The sequence below is a fragment of the Mandrillus leucophaeus genome, unplaced genomic scaffold, assembly GCF_000951045.1.
Source record: "Mandrillus leucophaeus isolate KB7577 unplaced genomic scaffold, Mleu.le_1.0 Scaffold392, whole genome shotgun sequence".
Taxonomy (NCBI): domain Eukaryota; kingdom Metazoa; phylum Chordata; class Mammalia; order Primates; family Cercopithecidae; genus Mandrillus; species Mandrillus leucophaeus.
In genome coordinates, this window is record NW_012104165.1 from 39,161 (window position 1) to 60,522 (window position 21,362).

At 37.2% G+C, this 21,362-nt stretch overlaps 1 non-coding gene across 1 annotated transcript; it reads left to right on the top strand.

The window, feature by feature from the left end:
• Positions 1 to 4,570: 4,570 nt before the first annotated feature.
• On the top strand, positions 4,571 to 4,664 carry TRNAI-UAU. Its single transcript has 2 exons — positions 4,571 to 4,608; positions 4,629 to 4,664. It is a non-coding gene; the product is annotated as a tRNA-Ile (tRNA).
• The last annotated feature ends 16,698 nt before the right edge of the window (positions 4,665 to 21,362 follow it).

The window sequence follows — 21,362 nt, forward strand, 5'->3', positions numbered from 1 at the left end:
AAATAGCTTACCAAGACTGGATCAAGAATACAAAGCCTAAACATTTCAATAACAAATACGGAGATAGAAGTAATAATAATTTTAAAACCTCCTGTCATAGTCTGTTTTGTGTTGCTGTAACAGAATAATTGAGGATGAGTAACTTATTTTAAGACAAAAAAAAAAAAAAAGAGGTTTATTTAGCTCAGTTTGGCAGGCTGGGAAGTCCAAAATCAAGCATCCCATCTGGTGAGGGCCTTGTGCTGCTTCAACTAATGGTGGAAAGCAGAACAAAGGGGAAATGAGTGTGTACAAAGAGATGAAACACAAGAGGCAGCCTCACTTTATAATAACCTGCTCTCATGATAACTGAGACTGCATTAAACCCTTCATGACTGCATTAATCCCTCCATGATCCAAAGGCCTTTTAAAAGTCCTACCTCTTAGCACCATTACATTGGCAATTAACTTTGAGTGTGAGTTTTTTGGGGACAAACTACATACAAACCATATAGCACCTCCCAAAAAAAGAGAAGTTCAAGACCAGATGGCTTCACAGCTGAATTGTGACATATATTTAAAGAAAAAATAATACCAATCCTTCTTAAACCCTTCCAAAAATAGAAGTAGAGGTAATATTTCCAAACTCATTTTATGAGGCTCGCATCACTCTGATACCAAAGCCAGACAAAGCCTCCACAAGAAAACTAAACTATAGGCCAATATCTCTGGGTGAACATAGATGCAAAAATCCTCAATAAAATAATAGAAAACTGAATTCAACAACATATCAAAAAGACTATACACTGTGATCAGGTGGGGTTTATCCCTGGGATACAAGGGTGGCTTAAAATACCCAAATCAATCAATGCAATATATCACATTAACAGAGTGAAAGATAAAAACCATATCATCATAGATGCAGAAAAAGCATTTGACAAAGTTCAACATCCACTCAAGATAAAAACTCTCAACAAAATAGGTACAGAAGAAAATTACCTCAACACAAGAGGGCAATTTATTAATATCCCACAACTAACATCATAATCAATAGGGAAAAACTGAAAACTTTTCCTCTAAGATCTGGTGCAAGGCATAGATTACCACCATCTCCATTTCTATTCAACATAGCACTGGAAGTTCTAGCAAAAGCAATTAGACAAGAAAAAGAAATAAAAGGCATCCAAATTGGAAAAGAAGAAGTAAAACTGTTTGCACATGGCATGAGTCTATATGTAGAAATTGATAAAAACTCCACCCAAAAATCTATTAAAATTAATAATTAAACAAAGCTGTAGGATATAAAATTAACATACAAAAGTCAGTTGTGCTTCTTTACACAAACAATCTACCTAAAAAGAAATTTTAAAAAATATCTACTACGATTGGTACAAAAATTTAAATACTTAGAAATAAATTTAACCAAGGAGGTAAAAGATTTGTACACTGAAAACTAAAACGTTGATGAACGAAACTGAAAAAGACAAAGTAAATGAAAAGACTTCTGGATCAAAATAATTAATATTGTTAAAATGTCCATAATACTCAAAGCAATATACAGATTCAACACAATATCAAAATTCCAATATTTTCCACAGAAATAAAAACATTCTGAAACTTGCATAAAACCACAAAAGACCTTAAATATCCAAAGCAATCTTGGGAAAGGAAAACAAAGTTGGAGGCATCACACTACCTGACTTCAGAATGTACTATACGAAGCTATACAATCAAAACAGCAGGGCACTGACATGAAAACAGACACATAGACCGATGGAACAAAATAGAGAGCCCAGAAATAAATCTACACATTTACAGTCAACTGATTTTTGACAAGGGCGACAAAAATACACACTGGGCAAAAGACAGCCTCTTCAATAAACAGTGTTGGGAAAATTGGGAACCCACATACAAAATAGTAAGATTACACCCTTATCTTACACCTTACATAAAATTCAACCCGAAATAGGTTAAAGACACAAACAGAAGACCTGAAATTGTAAAAATCCTAGAAGAATATATAAGGGAAAACCTCCTTGACACTGGCCTTTGTAATGATTTCTTGGACAGGACACCAAAAGCTCAGGAAACAAAAGTGAAAGTAAACAAATGAGACTACATCAAACAAAATATCTGCACAGAGAAGAAAACATGGGCAAAAGGAAAAGGCAACTATTGGTTGGCAGAAAATATTTGTAAATGATGTATCTGATAAGGAGTTAATATCCAAAACATATAAGGTATGTCCAAAACATATTGGACTGCTCAATAGCAAGAAAACCAAATCTGATTAAAAAATAGGTAAAGAACCTGAACAGATATTTTCCCAAGGATGACATAAAAATGGCCAATAGAAAAAATGCTCAACATTTCTAATCATCACGGAAATGCAAATTAAACCCACAATGAGACATCATCTCACACCTGTTAGAATCACCAATTTAAAAATATAAAAAAAACAAGTGTTGGCGATGGAGAGAAAAGGGAACCCTTTTACATTGTGGGTGGGAATGTAAATTAGTACAGCCTTTACGGAAAACAGCAGTATGGCTGTTTCTCAGAAAATTACAAATAGAACTACCACATGATCCAGCAGTACTTTTTCTGGGTATATAACGTGAAAATAAAATATCTTATGCCCCCAAAATCACAAAAGGAAAATTCAAGCTGGAAAGTGCTCAGGGCAAATTTGCCTCCCATTCTATTCAAAGTCATCCCTCCGCTCACTGAGATAGATGCATACTCTGATTGCCTCCTTTGGAAAGGTTTATCATAAACTCAAAAGAATGCAACCATTTGTCTCTCCCCTACCTGCGACCTGGTAGCCCCCTCCCTGCTTCATCCCCGCCTTTCTGGAAGGAACTAATGTACTTCTTACATATATTGATTGATGTCTCATGTCTCCCTAAAACGTATAAAACTAAGCTGTGCTCCGACCACCTTGGGCACATGTAGTCAGAACTTCCTAAGGCTGTGTCACAGGGGTGTGTCCTCAACCTTGGCAAAATTAACTTTCTAAATTAACTGAGGCCTGTCTCAAATTTTCAGGGTTCATATCCCCAAAGTAAATGAAATCAGGATCTCGAAGCAATAACTGCATGCCCATGTTCACTGAAACATTATTCACAATAACTAAGACATAGAATCAACCTAAGTGTGTGTCCACTAACGAATGGATAAAGCACATATGGTTTATATACACAATAGGATATTATTCATCCTTAATAAAGAAGATCCTGCTGTTTGCAACATGGATGAACCTGGATGTCATTATGCTAAGTGAAACAAGCCAGATACAGAAAGAAAAATACTGCATGATTTCATATGTGGATTATAAAAAAGTCAAATACATAGAAGCAGAGTAGAACAGTGGTTACCAGGGGTGGAGACGTGTGGAAATGGTTGAAATGTTGGTCAAAGGATACAAAGTTGCAATTCTGTAGGACAAGTCTAGAGGTGTAATGCATAGCATAACTATAGTTAATACTGCATTGTGCATTGGAATCTTGTGAAGAGTACATTTCATGTGCTCTCACCACTTACACAAAATAGTAACTGTGAAGATATGTATTATGTTAATTAGCTTGACTGTAGAAATCATTTCACTGTGTACATGTATCAAAACATCATGTTGTACACCTTGAAGATACAGTTTTTATTTTTAGAACACTGGGATTAAAAGACCAGCTAATTCTGCCTTAATCTCTCATTCTCATCCACAATGTCCACCCATAAGAAAGACGCCCGATACTCCGTGTAAACACACACTCCCCATCTCCAATACACATTTACCTTCTAGAGACAGCCCTTTTCCCCATCCTCTCCCCTTAAAACACTCTGAAGCACAAGGTCTTTAGCCTAGTAAGGCACTTTCTGAAAAACCTGGTTTAATCCAGCATAGAGGCCCAGTACGGAGCCTGCTTCAGTTGCTTTAGCCTAGAGATTTCAACTCCCAGGTCCCAGGGAGGGATGCTCCAAGGAAGAAATAGAGGCCCATTCCAGGGCTGTTTCTCGCAGACTAGCCGCAGAAAATGCAGCCCAGCACCACTTCCTTTCAGTAGCAACTCGTTTCCAACACGTTTGCTAAGCGGGAACGGAAGCGAGCGGAAAGGAACGGCTTTGGTAAATCCCACTTGAAGGATTTCGTAAGCCTCCCAGGGATTCCCACCACCCGCACTCCACGCGCAGACGGCGGGCCTTCCTCCGACGCTGGGAGAAGGACCCTGGGAGAGGCAAGGGAAGGGCTCCGGAACCAGCGCAGTAGCGGAACGCTAGCCCGCCCACACGGCGGCCACTGAAGGTCCTCCAGGGAACGCCTGAGGCAGTGGGAGCGTCCGCCCTTTCCCAGGTTTCCTTGGAAAGAAGTATTCGCTTTCGTTTCCGCAAACAAAGCATGCTCTGCGCTTTCAGGACCGGTGGCTCCCGTGGAGTCCGCAACTGAACCCAGTCCGCCTTCGCACGCGTCTGAGGGAGAAGCGGCCCCGGGACTCAGGGCGCGCGGCCGAGGAACTTGTGACGTGACGACCAGAGCAAACACGCCGGATGTTCCTGTGTAGGCCGTGTAACCAGTGACCGGAAGTAGGGGCTGTGTGCTCCAGTGGCGCAATCGGTTAGCGCGCGGTACTTATAAGGCAGTATGTGTGCGAGTGATGCCGAGGTTGTGAGTTCGAGCCTCACCTGGAGCATTGTTTTCCAACCCAAGATAGCATCACTTGAAGTGCCTTCCCCCCGTAATCCTACTCCACCGTCTTTAACGTGTTTGGAATTGTGTACACAGTTTATTGTTACTGGTTTCCTTAGCCCTTTTAGAACCAAGCAATGCCAATTACCAAAAAATCCATTGCGGTGCAGTGAGTTATCTACCTTCTATCTCCACTTTATCCTGCATGTCCATCTGAGGTAAAGAACATCATCTCTTTACATCCTTCTTTCCACTTTGCTGTTAGGATCATCGGTCATGGTTCCTCGGGAAGCCCCTGGCACATACTTACTGGTAAGAAACTCCCATCAGGTGATAAGCATTGAACTCCATTTAAGGAAACTCAAAAGTGGGAAATAGTAAAAGTTTCCTGTCGATTAAAACTCTGATTGAGGGGAGGGGGAGGACTGATTTCTGACGACAGTTTCCCCTCCAGTATTTTCCCCCACTTGATTTTACCCTGATAAAATCAACAGTCATGGACGATCTAGCAGCTTTTATCAAGTGAGAAACAGCACCTGGTGTCCTCAGGCATTCAACTACCTGGACTTGAAAAAGGATGAGTAGTAATAGACCCAGAAGCCTGAAATCTTTAGAACAGCATTACAAGAATAAGCATATTGTTGTGGGTGAGTTGGGTAGGACGTAGATAGGGATTTTGACTTTAAAATATGCTTCCCCTCCCTATGACACCTGGGGTTTGCCTGGATATAGCTTTTATCATATGCTTCCCAACTCTTCACCAAGAGAGGGAATTGAACTGAGTAATTTGGAGTTGTTTTCCTAGCTATAAAGATTGCCATAAACCTGAAAGCACATGTGTCCCACTTGGGACATGTCACAGAGGTGAGTGGAATTAAGCTGAGCACAGATAACTCTCTCTTGAGGTCTGTATTCCTAAATGGGTCTTGCATGTATCTGGACATTGTCCAATCACAGAGTATCTCCTGAGAAAGGTTAGGGAGATCCCATTCAGGAACGCACCAGATGATAATAAAGTGAACACCTTCTCACTTTGTAGCGCTTGGTAAGCCACTGGAGTACCTTTAAAGCTATCAAAGCATAATCTTCAAATATATATATAGTAACTAATCATCAAATATTTATTTAAGTCACTAATGAGGAAAGGAGGGGTATGGTAAACTGATTGCAATAACAGTAGAAAAGGCTGGTAAATGTATGGTCAGTGGGGGAAAAATAATGCAAGAGATTGCAAGTTTGAGTAAAAAACTAGCTAATGTCCTATGGGGCAGTGAAAACTATGGCCTTTGGGATTTTTTTTTTCTAAAAGACAGAAACTAGTTGCATCTTTACTGGGTAAAAATCATTCAAAACTTAATCTTCTACATAATGACATTTAACCTTGTAATCTATTTTCTAATCAATAGTAAATAGTGACCTCCAAAGTTGCATTAACTCAGAGGATTACTTGCCCCTTCAGTGGGCTTGTTAGACAATGCTCTAGTATTATTTTGAAAGAGTACTAATATCTTTTTTTGCCTTATTTTTTTTCTGAATAGATTTAGCACCTTAATTCAATTATTTTATCTCTGTTCCTGATCAATTGAGGGTATTATTGAGTATCTGCAGAAAGTGTTTAAAAAATGTTGACTTTTGCCATAAAGAATTTTTGTGAACTGGCTTAAGCCAATTTTGTGATAGACAACTTTTGTTGCTTTTGGTAGATGTCCGTCAGCAGCTTACTTTATAGTATAAAGTAAAGGATAGTTAGCTACAAGATACCAACAAGTTATAGTGATAGCAGATCTTCAACAAAATTTTGAACATATATAGTCACTTATTAGAAAGCAAGCAAAAAACAGTCATAAAACCTGTTCTCTAAGCTCAAAGAAGTTCCTATGGTTTTGTCATTTGTTTTTGTTGTTGTCATTGTTGTTTTACTAACTCCAAAACTACCTTTCATAAAAGCTTTGCTTGAGGCAAATGCAACAATATTTCAGAATCAAGATTCAGCCAAACATCTCTAAGAAGAAAACCTCTGGACACAGCAGGACACAGGAATACTGACAGCTCCAGTCTAGGGCACCATCCCTCAAGTTAAAGGCTACAGAGCTCATTTAATTTTTATTCCCTTTGAACAGTATCTCTTAAATATTTAATTCATTTTGGGAACCACTAATTTACCCAGGGAGACTATATTTCTAATATTTGTTCCCTTCGCCCCATGGGATCTTTGTTTCTAATATATTAATTAACTAATTAACAAGGACAAATTTCATCAAAGAAACCCAGTATCTAATATTCCATTATGCTAATTATGACAGCCTCTGGTGTTTATCAAAAATAAAGAAAACTGAAGTACTTTTAGTGGGCACTTCAGCAGTGTGGTTTTGTTTATTATGTTAAATGACAATCCTCCAGACTGTGATACCAGGGCAAGGGACTGACCCTAGAATCATTTAAAATCATTTTAATATACACATTTGTATTATACAGTATAGTTGATTAAATCATTGCTCCTTCTCTATATCCACAACCTTTTTGTGGGTGGAGTGTTTGTCTTCACTTGTGGTAGATTGGATTCCTGAAAATGACTGAAACAGTATCCCTCAGTCCCTTCTGCAATGTGACCTTGGCACCTCCCCAGCTAGAAGTAGAGTCTATTTCCCTTCACCTTGAATTTGGTTTGGGTTTGTAACTAATTTGAGCAATGGAATGCAGCAAAAATAACATTTTGTGATTTCTCAGCCCAGGCATTAAGAAAACATTTTTACCTTTAAGGAGAAGCCAGCTCCCATGTAAGAAGTTCAAATGCCTAGAGACTGTGATGGTGTGCAGAGGCTCAAGCTAACCACATGGAAAGACATGGAGAGATATTCCTTGCCAACCCTCAACTATTCCAACTATTCTAAGACATCAAACCTGTGAGTGAAAAAGCCATCTCATACCTTACAACTCTAGCAGATGCCACATAGTGCAGAGATAAGCTATCTCTGTCATTCTCTGTCAAAATTGTAAAATCATAAGCAAATAAATAATCATGGTTGCTTCAAGTTACTACATTTGAGCGTAGTGTTTTAAGCCACTGCATTTGAGATGGTTTGTTATACAACAATAGATAACTGAAAAACAAAGTCCCTTGACTTAGACTTGGCCTCTCAACTACCTTGGCCAATGGAATGGGGTAGAAGTGATGGTGTGCTTATTCCCAGCCTAGGCCTTAAAAGGCTTTGCCTATTTCCACTTGCCTTCTTGTACCTCTGCTATTGTCACAAGAAAAACAAACCCCAGATCACACACTGGTCTAAAGAGGAGGATGAGAGACAAAGAGAAAAATTTTCTGGCTGCCTCTGCTGCCTACAGATTGAAGAAGATCCATCCAGCTGAGCCCAGCCTAGACCAGCTGACTTCTCCAGTAAGCCTGTATGAAATAAATGCTTATTGTTATGTGACCTTGAGCTTTGAAGATAGTTCGTTATGCAGTAATTGTTGATTCTTTCACCCTGTTTTTGTTAAACTATTACATCTTAATAGGAGTTCACAATTCAGTTATTCAGGCATGATCACAAAGTCATTAGGAATAGAACAGAGAATATGAAAAGCATCTGTTTTAGTTCATTTTGTGCTGCTATAGCAAAATACCTAAGACTGGGAAGTTTATAATGAACAGAAATTTATTGGCTCATGGTCTTGGAAGCAGGGAAGTTCAAAATCAAGGGACTAGCATCTGGCAAGAGACTTCTTGTTGCCTCACCTTATGGCAGAAGGTCAAAGAGTGGGTGGGGGTGGGGGGCAGGGGAGAGAACAAGAAGGGACAGAACTCTTCATTTTATAAGAAACTCAGTCCCAAGATAATGGCATTAATCCACTCTTGAGGGTGGAACCCTCATAATTTAAACACTTTTTGAAGGTCCCACTTTCCAATACTGCCCCACTGGGGATCAAGTTTCCAACACACCAATATCACTTTATCCATATTTTCTCATCAATATTTACCATACCCTTTCTGAGGAATAAAAGGGAAGCAAGCAAATTTCATGTCCTTTGCAAAATTGTGGTCTGTAACCTCAAAGCCTATGGGTAACCTTAGACTTAAGAATTTCCTCATCCACCCAGGACTGTTTTTGCATAATTTCCCCTATCTCCTTAATAGCCAAACTCCATGATAATGCTTCATTCTTAGCAGATAATCTTACATTTTACTTCACAAAGAATCTAGACTCTCCTCTGATTTACATCATTTCCCTCTTCTTTACATACATTTATAATTCATCAGCATCAGTTACCAGCTTTATTGCTTGCCTGATTTTTTTAGAGATGTCTCTCTGTTCTTTAAAGACTAAACTCTTCATCTGCACCTCCAAATGCCAACTCCCCATGATGACTTAACCTTAAAATAAAATATGTATAAACACACAGTCTGTCATCTTTAAATGGACATATACACTCACACTCTGCATGATCCAAAGATCTATGTGACTACTCTCAAGAGACTGCTCTTTTTTACTCCTTCCCCTCAACATGTACTTCCAGAAAGAGAAACCTGGATGAATACCTTTCCTTTCCTTCCAGTCTTCAACCCACCGCAATCTGGCATCCACCTACCATTTTACCAAACTGCTTTGTTAAGGCTACTGAGATGACATCCTCACCAAGACAGTTTTAGACTTTTTTTCTAACTTGTACTCAACAATATTTGATGGTTGACTAATCTTTTGTAGGTGAGGTTTTACTCCTTGGTATCTCCAACTCTCCAGTTCTTTCAGCTCTCCCCTTTCCTTTGTAAATATGAGTTTTCCCCCAAGATTCAGTCATTGGTCTGCTTTTTAATATTAAGCTAAATTAAATCTATACTGATGAATTTCAGAGATATGTAACTTGCTAAAATTTTGTGTATTTCTTTTATGTATGTAAACCACTGCACAAGATTAAGAATCGTGAATCTATATTACATAATCTTCATTGTTTAAGTTACATTTTATACCAATATTCAGGAGAGCCATCTTCCTGTGCTCCAAATTCTTATTTCTGACTTACTTCTTGGTATCTCCACTTCCACATTCCACATTGTATTACTAAGGGTTCTCCAGAGAAACATAACCAACTGGAGATTTTATATATATGTATAAAGAGAGAGGTAGATAAATAGATAAATTGGCATTTATTTCAAGATAGTGGCTCACATGACTGTGGTATCTGGCAAGTACAAAATCTGCAGGGTAGGCCAGCAGACTGAAGACTCAGGAAAGCATTCATGTTGCAGCTTGAGTATGAAGGCATCCTGGAAGCAGAATTCCCTCTTCCTTGGGAAACTCCAGTCTCTTTCTCGTAAGGCCTTCAACTGATTAGATGAAGCCTGCCCGTGTTATATAAGGTAATCTGCTTTACTTAAAGTATACTAATTCAAATGTTAGTTTCATCTAAAACATGTCTTCACAGCAACATCTAGACTAGCATTTGACCAAATGTCTGGGTACCATATCCCAGCCAAGTTGAAGTGTAAGATGAACCATCACATACAGGTATTTCAAAATTAATATGTCTAAACTTTATCTATAATATTCTCCCTGAAACCTGCTCTTCTCCACTGTTCACTTCCTCAGTAAATTACCACAGTCCTACCACTGAAGATGGAAACTTAGACCTTCCACAGGTCTAAGTTCCTTTACATTCAATTGTTCACTAAATTCTGTCTTTCCTAATTTCTTCACTGAAGTTTTTGGGTTTTTTTGTTTTTTGTTTTTTGTTTTTCCAGAGGCAAGGTCTCACTCCGCCACCCAGGCTGGAGTTCTGGGTCACAATCATAGTTCACTATAACCTCCACCGCCTGGGCTCCCATGATCTTCCTGCCTCAAACTCCCTAATGGCTAGGACTACAGAGCTATGCCACAGAGAGATGGAGTATTGCTATGTTACCTAGGCTGGTCTTGAACTCATGGCCTCCAGTGATCCTCCTGCCTCAGCCTCTCAAAGTACTGGAATTACAGGCATGAGACACCATGCCCAGTCTGAGGTTATCTTCTGCCATTCTTTTCTCCCTCAGTTTGTCACCACCATACATTCCTTCTTTCTGTTTTTCTAACCGGCCCCCGCTCATTCCTGCCTCAGGCCCTTTACTGTTGGTATTCCCTGTGCTTTCAAGCCTTATCCTATTACAAAGGTGGTGCTAACATGTCAGAATTTTTTAATCATTTGATTCATAGCTCAACTGTCACCTCTTTAGACAGGCCTTTACTGACTACTCCTTATTTTGTTAACAGCTTCATTGAGGTATAATTTACACATCATAAAATTCACTAATTTTAACTGTACAATTTAATAACTTTTAGTAAACGTACAGAGTTGTGCAATTATCATTATGAATCAGTTTAGAACACTTACATCTCCCCAAAAGAGAGATTTCCAATCTCTCCCTCATGCCCATTTACAGTCAATTTTACCTCCAACCCCAGGCAATCTCTAATCTACTTTCTGTCTCTACAAATTTGCATTTTCTGGAAATTTTGTGTAAATGAAATAAGTAATACGTGGTCTTTTGCATCTGGATTCTTTCACTTAACATAATGTTTTTGAAGTTCGTCAGTGTTGTAGCAGGTATCAGTAATTTGTTACTCTTTATTGCTAAGCAGTATTTCATTGTATGGATACACCCCTTTTACCTATCCATTCACCCGTAGATGGACATTTGGATTGCATCCATCCATATTTTGGCTACTATGAATAATACTGCTATGAACATTTGCATACAAATTTTTGTGTGACGTGTTTTCATTTCTCTTGGATACCTGGGAATAGAATTGCAGAACCATATGATAAATTTATGATTATCTTAAAGGAACTGCTTTCCAAATAGGCTGTTCCGTTTTACATTTCCACAAGCACCAGATGAGGGTTCCAGCTTTTCCACATTCTCACCAACTTTGTTATTGTCTGTCCTGTGTTTTTTAAAAAATAGCTATGCAGATGGGTACAAAGTAGTACTCATTGTGGTTGTCAACTGCATTGCCCTAATGACTAATGATGTTGAGATTTTTTTTTCATGTGCTTAATACTCATTCATATGTCTTCTTTGGTGAGCTGTCTATTAGAATATTTTGCTCAGTTTTAAATTAAGTTTTTTTCTTATTGAGTTATGAGTTCTCTATATATTCAGGATGCAAGTTCTTTATCAGATATATGATTTTTAAATGCTTTCCCTTAGTCTGTGGCATGTCTTTTCATGTTCATAATGGTGCTTTTAAAAGTGCAAATGATTTTAATTTTGATGAAGTCCAATTTATCAATTTCTGTTTTTTTGTGAATTGTGATTTTAGTATATATCTTAGACCTTTTTGCCTAATTTAAAATCATGATGATTTTCTCCTATTCTTTCTTCTAAATGTTTCATAGTTTTAACTCTTATAGTTAGGTCTTCTATCCATTTTGAGTTAATGTTTTATGTGGTGTGAGTTAAGGGTCTAAATTTATCTAAATTTATTGTTGTTGTTGTTGTTGTTGCATGTGAATATCCAATTATCCCAGCAGTATTTGTTAAAACAAAACAAAACAAAACAAAACAACTGGTTTTTTTTCCCCCAACTGCCTTGGCAACTTGGTTGAAAATGAATGGAACACAAAGGTAAGAGTTTACTTCTAGACTGTCAATTCTGTTCCATTTATCTACCTTTATGACAGGGCTATACTGTCCTGATTCCCTCAGCATATGATCTTCCATTTTAAAACCTGGAAGTTTAAGTTCTTAGCTTTTGTCCTTTTTTCAAGTTGCTTCTACTCTTCTAGATCCTCCACAATTTTAAGAAAATTTTAAGATATACTTGCCAGTTTTTGCAGGATTTCTATAAGAATTGCATTGAATCTATAGGGTAATTTAAGGAGAATTGCCACCTTAACAATATGGGTCATACTGAGTCTTTTAATCTGTGTTCATGTTCCATGAACATGGACTACCTCTTCATTTATTTAGATCTTTTATAATTTCTCTCAGCAATGTTTTATAGTTTTCAGCAAAGGGCTTTATACATATTTTGTTATATTTGTTCTTAAGAATTATATTCTTTTGAATGCTATTGTGAATAGAATTGTTTTCTTAATTTCATTTTCAGGTTGTTCATTGATAGAATGTAGAAATACAGTTAATTTTTAGATATTGATCTTGTATCCTTCAACTTTGCTAAAACTCTTTTATTTGTTCAATGTATGTGTGTGTGTGCATGTGTGAGTGTGTGTGTGTATGTGTGTATTTCCTGAAATTTTTGGCATATAGGATCATGTCATCTGTGAATATAGATGATTTTATTTCTTTCTCTCAAGTATGTATGCTTTCATTTCTTTTTCTCTCCTGATTGTACAAGCTAGAATATACAGTACAATAGGAAACAAAAGTGGCAAGAGCAGACATACTTGATTTGTTCTCAATCTTAGGGAGAAAGCATTCAGTTTCTTATTATTAAGTATGACATTAACTTCAGGTTTTTCATAGAAGCCCTTTATTAGGCTATAGAATTTCCTTATATTCCAAGTTTAATGAGATTTTTTACAAGGAATAGGGATTGGATTTTGTCAAATTCTTTGTATCTATTAAGATGATCAGTGATTTTTTTTTAGCTTTCTATTAATATGGTGCTTTATATTAATTGATTTTCAGATATTAAACCAACCTTACATTCCTGGAATAAATTCCACTTAATCATGGTGTATAATACTTTTTATATATTTCTGGATTTTGTTAATGTTCAGTTGATGGTTACTGCACTTATCTTCATGAAGAATATTAGCCTGTAGTTTTTTGTTTATTTTTTTAAAGTAGGTCTCTGTGGCTTTTCCATATATATATATATATTTTTGAGATGGGGTCTCACTCTGTCACCCAGGCTGGAGTGCAGTGGTGCTATCTCAGCTCACTGCAACCTCCGCCTCCTGGGCTCAAGCAATTCTTCTGCCTCAGCCTCCCGAGTAGCTGGGATTACAAGTGCCTGCCACCTCACCCAGCTCATTTTCTTGTGTTTTAGTAGAGATGGGCTTTCACTGTGTTGATCAGGCAGGTTTCTAACTCCTGACCTCAGGTGATCTGCCTGCCTTGGCCTCCCGAAGTGCTGGGATTACAGCCATGAGCCAACGCGCCTGGCCAGCTTTTCCTTATTTAATATAAATATTTTGTATTCTAAATGTATAACTATATGAATATTTGTGGATTTCCTATTGACACTCTTTCTCCTCACTTTTACTCCAGCCTCTCTATTTCCTTGTGTATTTTGAATTTTTGAATGTGAGCATCTACCATTGCACTATATCTGTGGGAATTCTCTAATACCTGGGTTGAAGTTTCATGCTTCAAAAAGGATTTTTTTTTGCTTAAGGTATGTAGACCATACAAAAAATAAAAACAAAACTTAAAATTTAAAAAATCATGAAATCCTATTAAGGCCAGTGTATTAGTTTACTAGGGTTGCCATAACAAAGTACCACAGTCTGGGTGACTTAAACAATAGAAATTATTTTCTCACAATTCTGGAGAATTCTCCACAGGCATTGAGATGTGACTACATGCTTTCCTCTTATTAATACTCTTCTATTCTCACACTTCAGATTGCTGCTGTGTTTTCCATCTCATTCTATTAGATGCACCTTCTCTCTGTTTTCAAAAAAATTACTGAAATATTTTACCTACCCTACTGCTACTCCATTATCCTTACCTTTTACTGTTGATTGCTTTTTAGTTCCATTACTACCATTTTAATGTGGATTATGAGGGGAAAAAAGGAATAAATGTTTTTAGTCTTCCTCAACTGACAGGCCTTTAATTTTATAGACTAAAAGTAATACTGTAGAAAGTTTAGTAATAAACTTAAAGAATATGATTTTTAAAATATTTTGTAGATAATTAGGGCACGTATATTATTATATTGAAATTTTTCTAAGGTTGCAGTTTGAGTTTAACACAAAGAATAGTGCAGAATTACACTGATCTTCATATACAGAAACAAAAGTGGGACCTTTTGTTTCTTTTCTTTCCTGTCAGCATTATCTTGATTCATAAAGATGAAAGAGTCTACATTTATGTCTTTTCTTATGGTCATTTTCTGTCACAAGTTCATGATATACTTCAGGCCGAGGGTCACACCTATCTTTGCCCTAATTTATAAAGATTGATCATAGTGTCATTAGAAGCAATGTCATATCATTGTGGAACAACTATCCTTTCCTCAAGGAAATTATTGTCCCAAGAGATTGAAAATTAAGCTAATAAAATGCAGGGCCATTTATTATTGCTATAGTGCTCTGACTAAAGAAAGTTGGCTGGGAATGTTTTATGAGCACTGAGATACTGGCCTAAAGTCAGTAATTGCCGTATGATACTGACATTCCTTCAATGTCCAGAGAGCACAGTGCCCAGAAACCCCAGATCTACCCCAACTGTGTCAAAAGAAGTAGTACCCTGTAGAAGTAGTAGAATACTGTAACATCACAATGCCTGCTCAGCCCTGAGGATTCAAGTCCATGTCAATACTTCACTTGCTCATGTCTCAACTCACACAACATTCCCCAACTCACCTCACACCTTCCTGTCTACCCATAGTTTCATCATGGCTTTTGATTTAAGTAATTTATTGCAGCTAAACTTCATTTCCTTCTCCGTGTCTAACCTGAGTCAGTATTAATGACTAAATAATTAATTCAGTATCATGATAGATCAGTCACTCTGCCAGACAATTTAGATTTTTTTTTAGACAGAGCTCAGATAATGAAAAGCTTTTGAGGAAAGATTTTTGTATTCCAGGAACACCGATGGAGAACAGTCTTACCCTTGTATTTTCTCTCAAAGTGGTATTCATTCTGAAGTGACTGATCAAATGGGAGTTATCCATCACATAATTCTCCATGTAAACAGCTAGTTGTCTGATTAAATTATCTTGAGGAAAGGAATGTGTCCCAATAAAAGTAATATTCCTTAGTCAACTTTGCCTTTAGAGATGGCTAAGTAATATAATTTTACCAATCAATTCAAATATTTTACGGGGATGTCTGTAAAAGTTTTGTTTTCCTAAATTATGTATGTATGTAGTCTCTATAATATATTTTTCTTTGTTGCTTTACCCTTTCTCTCTGTACTTAGAATGCTGGTTAAATAACTGAGCAATAATTGTGCCAGCCAGAAGATAAAAGCCTATGACAGGAATGACAGAATGAAAGGCTAGAAAGAATCTGTCTTTACAACTTCCTGGAACCTCTGCACAAGCCTTAGATTGCCTAGTACCAGGATTCTTCTTAAAACAAAAAGTAAATCTATTTTTAAAGCCTTGATTAAGTTAATACTCTGACATATGCAGGCAAAAGCAACCCCTAAAGTATACACCCTTAGTTCCTGGAGGAATCATTGCAGAAAGTAATTTCCCCCAATTTCCTAGGTGAGCACTCCAGCATTTAGCAATGCAGACATCTCTGCTGATCAGCACAAAGGGGCTGAGACTGGCATAACCAAATATTAGAAATGTTTGAATAATTAATATAGCAGAATCATTTGTCAAGATGGAACCTATGTAGATGGAGAAAATAAAATCTGCCCAATAAAAGAAAAGGAAACAGGTCATGAGAGTGAAAGTACTTTGAGTAGCTCTGATCTCTGGACTGGAATTATTTGCAAACCTGGAGCTCTGAAGGTAGGAGACACGCTTGTGATATTTATACAGACGATAAGCCAGGTACCCACTGCTCCAGCCCATGAGATTCTGAAAGATGATATCCCGAAGAGCCATGAGAGTGAGAAAAACCCACCTATTTGCTTAGAGGGTAGCGTATAGCAATAACTAATACGTGGTCTAATTTCAGACCTGTTCATGCTATTAACTGTTCTAATGTAGTAGAGCAAGTTGGAGCTTATCAGAAAATTAAAGATCCAAAAGAGGAAGAGATAAGGAAGAACTTGCCATGCAGTCCATAGTTTGAGCTTTCTCCACAAGGTGGTCCTGGGACTGATGGTAATGGCCTGGACCACGATGAGGAGACAGGTGGTGCAGATGGAAAGGCCCCGAGCGACCCTCCCTAAATAAATTGAAGTTTTACAACCAACATTACCTAGGAAGTTTCTGAAACTAAAAACTGTAGTTATATTTCAGCTACTTGTAGTATAAATAATGATTACATTTGAGAAAGCCAAATGAAGAAGGATAAGTTCTATGGATTTTTTTCTCAGAACCCATGACAAAAGTATATACATGTCCTACAAATATAAGGAAGTTTCCCACAAATCCAGGTCCAGTAAGGAAAAGGAAGAACTATTGCCTGGATGAGGTTACTCTAAATCATCTTCTGACATCATGGACAGAGCTAGAAAAAAAAACCTTTTGAGAAACACAAAGAAATAAAAATGACATGTTTCAGGTCTGTGGTTTTTCTCTGTGTTAATTTCAGAGAAAAGAACAATTTCAATTATGAAATATGTAAGTGTACATGATTCTGTCCTAGCAAACCCCTCATCTCATTTTTTGATCTCTTTCTTCTTTTCTTCTTGCTGCCATTGATACAGAGATAACTACAATTTAAACATACACTCCATACTCATACACATTCACCTGCCTTTCCAATAGATCCTTCTATGTATTCCTCATGTCTAAAATTTACATGACAGTTTTTCCCAGGACAAAAGCTAAGCAAAGGGCAACATCACTTTGTCAATTTCTAAGCCATGATCCTGGGTATTGTCTTCCATGTCTCCTCCCTTTCATTATGTACATTTGATAAATTACCTTGCTCTAGTGGACTGCATTTGTGCCCCACCTCGATCGTTTTTTCCAGCCTGTAGACAGTCATCCCTCAAATGAGGAGCAAACCAACAAAGAATCACAGCTACTCCAAAGAATTGTACTTGGCCAAATGAGAGGAGTTTCACAGGAAAGGCCATGTGGCTTACTCCTCTCCCCACACCCCGTGCATAGACTTAGGTCAATAACTAACACAGAAGTAGGGGAGTAGAAAAGTCCAGCCCCTTGCCTGAAGGTGGGACTAACTCCATGGTAAAATTTGTCATCCCAATCTCCCATGTGGATGAGATCAGATGGAAGCTAATTATTTTTTCTCCTGCCTATCCTGTTTTTCTCTCCACTTCTCCTGAGAACACTTGTAGTGAATCCTTATAATTTTATGTTGCCTTACCATCCATTTAAAATATAAGCCGGACCTTCTCATACTAGCAGGGTTCAGTCACCCTTGACACAGTTTGCAGCTGTATCTATCCCCTCCCTATGCCTAGTTCCTCAGTGTGGTTTCTCCAGATATCTGCTTTATACAACTGCTCCCTGGTGACCACCTCCCAATGGGACAGCTAAATGCAGCCTGTTTCACTGGCCCCACTGACCCTCACACCTCGCATAGACTGTATGGATATGCCCAGTGACCACCTTTCAGTCACTGTGACTTCATCTCCTGGAATTCTTTCCTACCTGCTTTAAATCCGTCAATTAAAACTCTCAAAAAAAAAAAAAAAATCTGTTTAGGTAACACTCTGGACCCAATAAAGGCATTGGTCCACAGGTCCCTTTCTCTCTCTCCCTTCCTTTGCTCCCTGACCTTTGTGTGTGGCCTCAAGGTGTACCATGTATCCCTCAGAGGTGTAAGAACCAAAACTTCTTAAACTTTAACATTGTGGTTATATCATTAAAGCCATGCCTGCAAGAAACAGGCATGTTTAGCACATGGTCTCCATGCATACCCTTCTCTTCTGAGGGGGCAGTATAGTTCCCCCTGCGAAGGAATATGCTGAAGTGAGTACAAGCAGCTGAGACCTAAAGTTCAAGTGAATATTTTTCTAACCACAAGAGCATTGTTCTTGTGTCAGCTAAGTTAGGTAAGTGGTAGAAAAAAAAAAAAAAAAAAAATGAGGGAAGAGAGGAGAACTTCTAATCATGTCCAGAAGAACTGACCTGGGAGTCCATGTTAAGGCTCCATGCCTCCAGCCTCACATTCTGTAGGTCAGATGTTCAGTGGGCTTGGCTGCCTTTTCTGCTCCAGTTGTTAGAAGGCTGAAGTCAAGGTGTTGGCTAATTTGAGATTTATCTGGAGGCTCTGAGGGGGAATCTGTTTCTAAGCTTAATTAGGCTGTTGACAGAATTCAGTTCCCTGTGTTGGTAGAACTGAAGTTCACTTTTTTCTTGCTATTAGCCAGGAACATCTCTTATATCCTTTAGGCTGCCTGTATTCCTCATCATGTTGGCCACTTCTTCAAAGAATGAACAATGCATGAAGAATCTCTCTGACTTCTCTTTTTGTCTCATCTCTTTCTTCTAAACAGAGAAAGTTCTGTTTTTAAGAATTTATATGATTACATTGGGCTCATCCAGATAGTTTCTTTATGGTTAAACTAAGGTTATGAGTTTGGGGGCAGAATACCACAGAGGTAAAGTACCCTTCTCATCACATCTGTTATGGACTGAATTGTCTATATGGGGGATTGTCTTTCACAAAATTCATATGTTGAAATCCCTACCTTCAATGTGATGGTATTTGAGGGCAGGGCCATTGGGAGGTAAGCATTTCTGGCATTAATATTTCAAATGTTGAGATGATTTTGCAAGATATTTCTCAATTTTATCCTTATTTAACATATTGTTCTCTGGATTTTTAGCAGACTCCTTGAAGAGACTTTTTCTTTCAACTCATTCAAATCATCTAAGTGGAGTTACAAGATCAATTTAATAAGGTTCTAGAAGTAAGAGCAAGGTGGAAAGATACAACAGAGTGAGAAGAGAGAAGAGAGGGAAAGGGAGAGAGAGAGGGAGAGGGGAAGGGTTGGCAGAGAGAGAGAATCAAAGTTGTCCAAAGAAGTTAGTAAAAAGGGAGTCAAAAAGAGAGTCTGATGGTTGTTCTGTTCTCCTACTATGAAAGGTAAAATGAAATCTTATGAAAGCCTTAGTTCAGCAATCTAGACATATACATCAAGGCACAAATTCAAAGAATTAGATAGTGAAACAGGAATCTACTGGGAGTAAACAAATTTTGGTCCTAAGGAATGGATGCAGGAGTTTAAATACTAGTTTTAAATGCTAGGGTAAAATAGTTTTAAATCATAATCATAACCCCTCAAATTTTACTGGTTTATTGTAAGATGCTTTTTTCCCTTGACTATATTCATGCATTTGTTATATGTCTACATAATAATTTGGTTTCACAATTATTTTAAACAGCTGCTTTTTCAGTTAAAACCAGTTTGTTTTTCATGATCATGTTGATAGCTTCATAACAGTCAATAGAGTGGTCATATAATTTCCCTTTTAGTCATTGTTCTATTTTAAAAATTTTGATTTTAGGATAATTAATTGGCTAAGGCTTGGCACCCCTTACAGATTAATTTTAGCAACTGATAATTTTAAAAATTAAGATATAGTTGACAAAAATTGTATATATTTATGGTATTACAATACGATGTTTTGGTATATGCATGCCTTGTGAAATGGTTAAAAGTAACTGACAATTTTGTTTTCAAATTTGTTGCTTCTTTTCACAATGTTACTGCTAAAGCTTAAGTAATCTAGATTCTCTGGTATAAATGTACAATCTGGTTCCACAATTACTTTAGTATTTTACATTTACATAACAATAGAGTATAGGTTATATATGTATAAATATCTGAGATCTCTATGTAGGAGAATATTTGAAGATTCTTCCCCAAAATTTCAAATAGTTTTCCAATTACATTGTCTTTTGTTTTAAACCTATTATCTCTAAAATTATTTAAAGTTTTCCAAACTCTTCTTTTAAAAAACCAAACATTTTCATGTACCTCTTTCCTATTTGTATGTTGTCTTTGGAAAAATGTTTAGTCAAGTCCTTTGCCCATTTTTAAATTAGGTTATTTGCTTGTTTTTGCTATCGAGTTGTATGAGTTCCTTATATATTTTAATATTAGCCCCCTGTATGGTTTGCAAATAGTTTCTCCTATTCTGTAGGTTGCCTTTTCATATTATTGATTGTTTCCTTTGATGTGCAGAAACTTTTCAGTTTGATGTAGTCTCACTTGTTTATTTTTGCTTTTATTGCCAATACTTTTGGTGTCATTTCCATAAAATTGCCAAGATCAATGTCAAGGAGCTCTTCCCCTGTTTTTTTTCTCATAGTTTTACAGTTTCAAGTCTCATATTTACATCCTTAACCCATTTTGAGTTGATTTTTGTGTATGGTGTAAGAGACAAATTTTGTTCTTTTGCATATGGTTATCCAGTTTTCCTAACAACATATATTTGAAGAGATTATATTTTCCCAGTCAGAAAAATGCAAATCAAAACCATGATGAGATATTACCTCACATTTATTTGCATGGCTATCAAAAAGTGAAATGACAATGAGTGTTGGTGAGGATGTCAAGAGAACCTCTGTACAGTGCTGGTGGGAATGTAAATTGGTACAGCCACTATGGAAACAGTATAGAGACAGTATAGGGACTCCTCAAAAAATTAAAAATAAAACTACCATATGATCCAGCAATTCCACCACTGGGCAGATATCCAAACAAAAAGAAATCTTTATATCAAAGAGATATCTGCACTCCCAAATTCATTGCAGCATTATTCACAACAGTCAAGATTGGAAAACAACCTAAGTATCAATTTACATATATATAATGGAATATTATTTAACCTTAAAAAAGAAGGAAATCCTGCCACATGTGACAACATAGATGAACCTACAGAACCTTCTGCTAGGTGAAATAAGCCAGACACAGAAAGATAAATAA